We start from the raw sequence: 4,481 nt of genomic DNA on the forward strand, positions 1-4,481 counted from the left end.
TTGAAGCCAAAAACAAAACAAGATATACCAAGTAGTGTTTCAACTAAGCCTTACGTTACGTATATGTATTAAATTAGACTACAAGTAGGCCTACTATTACTAACATCATAGTGTCAGTGTTTAAAAAGTTTTAAGTGAATAAATGTTAATTAATAAATATTATTTTGGTATTTTAACACATATATTATCTACATGGCCTTAAAAATAAAGAAAAATAAACGTTTATTACTACCAAATATATTTTATTCTTTGTACAGTCGAAAGGTTTGTCGGAATATTCACATTATGTTTTCTACTTCCTGAACTAGAATACAGTGAAAAGGCTCACGAGTGCTATTTAAGTCTCTTTAAGAGTGTACACGTACTTCTGTCCACGATAACAATTAATTCTCCCGCGTAGATTTTACTAAAAATGTGGTGATTAAAGAATTATTCGAGACTCATGAAATAAGTGAAGAGTAGGTGCATTTTGGAGGTACAAATAAATTCTTTTCCCGTCTTTTTTTACAGGCTTTTATACTACTTTATCTTATAGTTGTTAATTAAGTTTCCAGCATTAACATAACTAATAACATGCATTTGTTTTCTACCCAAGAACACAAAAAAAAACGCTATTCCAATGCTATTTTTTATTTATCCTCACTGATTTATTTTTCAGTTTATGAGCAATTAAAATGAGATTATTTCAGTACACGTGCAAAGGTATTGAGAGAAAACTACAGCAGGTTGGTGTTTGACACATATGTTAAAATACTGCGAGAAAATCAATAATCTTTCTAGACCCCCAGCCTCTAGTTCCACGGACATACACCATTCCAACAGACTACACACTAAGCCTTCAGGAAGGAGAGTTAACATTGTTCAAAAAAGACTGGAGAAAATGAATGGATCCATAAAAAGTATATTTTCAGTTCGTCTGTGGCTGCTAATCTGGATGTCTCTGACACTTGTCTACACTGATCCAGGTAAGAATATATGTTGACCTAAAAATCTGAAAGAGATTGTGTAAAAGTATTTGCAAGAATATATAAGAAAAGTGATTGGAATTCTGAGAAATGTTCATTATTCTTTCAGGCAAATAACTTTAATGTTATGAACAATATGATACTACCTGATATTGTTTATATTCCGCTTGTTTTCCCATCTAGCTATTAAAATTTAATTACGAGTTATTGGTATTCTTCTGTGATTTCCTATAAACAATAGTGCAGATATATCTGTTTCATAGATGTGTAAGCAAAACACTCATAAAAGCTGTACAGAAAACTTAGACACTGACCTATAACGGGAAAAATAATGTTCGGGAATTTTTCCATATTTGGATAGTTATGTTTCATATGTATGTGCACTCAATTGTAGAAAAATTCGGCACTGAGGCCGAACCCTATGGAGGAAGTCAAGTAAGTTGGTATCTTAATTAAACTCTCATTCTTGCAAATTCGTTTTGTAAAATAATAAAATAGTGTTTTTGTTATTCTTCGTTAATGGTTGAAGGACTGATATTCTTATTTTCTTTATGTAAATGAAATTATGCCATGCTGCTACGTCTATGTGCTATAATTATTCTTAAAGTTGGGAAATTACTCTCCAAATATTATATTACAGATAACTAACAATTGAAGTTAACGTTTCGCTATAAATACCTGATGGACAATAGCGATATTTCTTCGCCATGTGTCTGACATTTAAAATGGGATAATTTGTTTGTTTGCTTCATAATTTCCAATACTTTAAAGCCCCTTGTGTATCAAAAATAAAGATAAAATAGCATTTACATTTTACTTCCCCAAAATTAATTGAGACAAATTTGAGTGTTTCTTTATGTATTCATTATTCCAAATTTCAGTACACTAAAGCAGGTATTTTATACAAAGTAAAAAATAAAACAAATATTAAAATTTAGTATATAACTAAAATACGGAGTAGTGTCAAGTATAAACGTTAAAAACAGCGATGTGGTGAAACATATATGGCGTTTATTGTAAGATTTGGAGTGAGAACATAAAAATTATTTTTAAGCTATTCAAAACCTTAACTTGATAAAACTTTCTGTAACATTTTACCAATATTACAAACATTTTATGTGACTGTCACATCAACTTAAACATTCTTTGCCAAAGACAATCGCACTTTAAGAAATAAAATAAAAATCTGCCATTTTAATTATGTATATAAATTCGTAAATTTTTGTCAACAAAATTTGTTTAAAATATTAACATACATAAGAATTTACTTGCATTAACAATTACTTATTCAGTTTTAAGATGTCAAAACAGATCATGTATGAAAATATAATACTACCTCAATAAGTTTGTTCTTTAATTTCTCGCAAAACAAATTGAGGGTTATCTGCACAAGTTGTTGTGAAATTTAGAAAAAGTGGGATTAACCGTAATTTATAACGCTGCCACGGCTAAAAGAGCTAGCATGTTCGGTGACGGAATTCGAATTCACAATGTGCAAATTGCGAGCGGAACATCCTAACCACAAGAAGACAATCGATCTAGATGGACTCTTGAAATTAACACTTATGTGACAGCACTACTGTACATGATCCAAACTAAGAAATTAACACTTATGTGACAGCACTACTGTACATGATCCAAACTGAGAAATTAACACTTATGTGACAGCACTACTGTACATGATCCAAACTGATTTCCTAAGAGAAAATGAAAGACGTGTTTCTGTATGTTTTTCGTGAATTTCAAAGCGTTGTAGTGATATCCATTTTTTTTCCTTTAATCATTAATAAAATATATTGCATATTAAAATTTACTGCCACTTAATTAACATTAACAATCAATTTAAATAATGTTACTTGCCATTACATGGAAAAATTAATTTTTCTTTTAATATATTACATGCTCGCTTAATTGGATACACCACTGAGTCAAGGTTTCGTTTTTAAACTGGAACTTATAGCCAAAGAGATATAATGATTATACTTGTGTTCAAATGAAGCTCAAACCAAATCTAAAACATAAACTGCCTAACCTCATAGTAGTCAAGGTTTCACTCACTGAGTCAAGGTTTCGTTTTTAAACTGGAACTCTTAGCCAAAGAGATATAATGATTATACTTGTGTTCAAATGAAGCTCAAACCAAATCTAAAACATAAACTGCCTAACCTCATAGTGCTTGTTAGCTACGTTTCACCACCTTCCTAATCTTTTTTTCTTTTCACTATGCAGTTTATTTGTAGTAATTATCTTCACTGTAAGGTTTGTTTCGAATTTCGTGCAAAGCTACACGAGAGCTATCTGCGTTAGCCGTCCCTAATTTAACAGTTAGAGGGAAGTCATCACCACCCACCGCCAACTCTTGGGCTACTCTTTTACCAACGAATAGTGGGATTGACCGTCACATTATAACGCCCCCACGGCTGAAAGGGCGAGTATGTTTGGTGGGATGGGGATGCGAACCCGCGACCCGCAAATTGCGAGTCGAGCGTCCTAACCACCTGGCCATGCCAGGCCAAACACGTTAGAATAAGCATAACTCACAAAACACTCTGTCGCGCTGTTGTATGTCTCTGAATAAGTGAGATTAAGCAAAGAGTAAACCTTACGTTCGTAAATCACTATCACCCTGTAGTATGTCACTGGATGCGTTAGAATAAGCAGACAAACCTAACACTTTTCACACGCAACAGAATAAGCGAAGAGATAAACTTTACACTCATAACATATTATAGTGCTGTAGTATGTCTCCGGCATCCCGATAATACGGTAATAAACAAACCTCTAACTCGAAACTCTCACGCTATAATATGTCATTCAACACGTGAGAGTAAGCAAACAGGCAAACTTGACACTCATAACACTCTGTAGTATGCCACTGAACATGTAAGGATACACATAGAGATAAACCTGACATTCACAACACTCGATAACGTTGTATTACTTCACTTAACAGGCAAGAAAAACAAATAATCAAATCTGGCGTTCATAACACTATCGCGCTGTAATATGTTACTGAACAAGTGAAGATAAGCAGACAAACCTGTAATATTTCACTGCACAAGGGTGAATAATCAAAGAGATAACCATGATACTCATAAAATACAATCACTTTACATGTGAGAATATACAAATAGTCAACCCTGTTACTCAGTACACGCTATCATTCCATTGTTTGTCAATGATTATGAAAATAAGCACACAGACAAACTTGTTGCTGATAAAACACTATGAAGCTATAGTATGTTGCCGGACACGAGAGCATAAATAAATTGACAATTCTGGCACTCATAACACTATCCCGTTTTAGTATGTCACTGAATGTATGAGAATATGTAAATACACAAACCTGACACTTTTAACACACTGTTGCGCCGAAGTATGTCACTGAACTCGTGAGAATAAGCAAACAGACAAACCTTACAGAAATTATTTGGTGTCATACTTTTCTTAGTGGGATAACATATTTTAAAGTTTAGTGGTTAGGGCGCTCGACTCGCAATCTGAGGGTCGCGGGTT

The 4,481-nt window shown here is 33.2% G+C and overlaps 1 protein-coding gene across 1 annotated transcript in view; it reads left to right on the forward strand.

Annotated features, from left to right (window-relative positions):
* LOC106478645 (glutamate receptor ionotropic, delta-2-like) overlaps positions 1-4,481 on the forward strand; it is a 55,582-nt gene that overhangs the window by 8,723 nt on the left and 42,378 nt on the right. The gene's annotated exons all lie outside the window — the stretch shown is intronic.

This window comes from Limulus polyphemus, unplaced genomic scaffold (genome assembly GCF_000517525.1).
Source record: "Limulus polyphemus unplaced genomic scaffold, Limulus_polyphemus-2.1.2 Scaffold237, whole genome shotgun sequence".
NCBI lineage: Eukaryota > Metazoa > Arthropoda > Merostomata > Xiphosura > Limulidae > Limulus > Limulus polyphemus.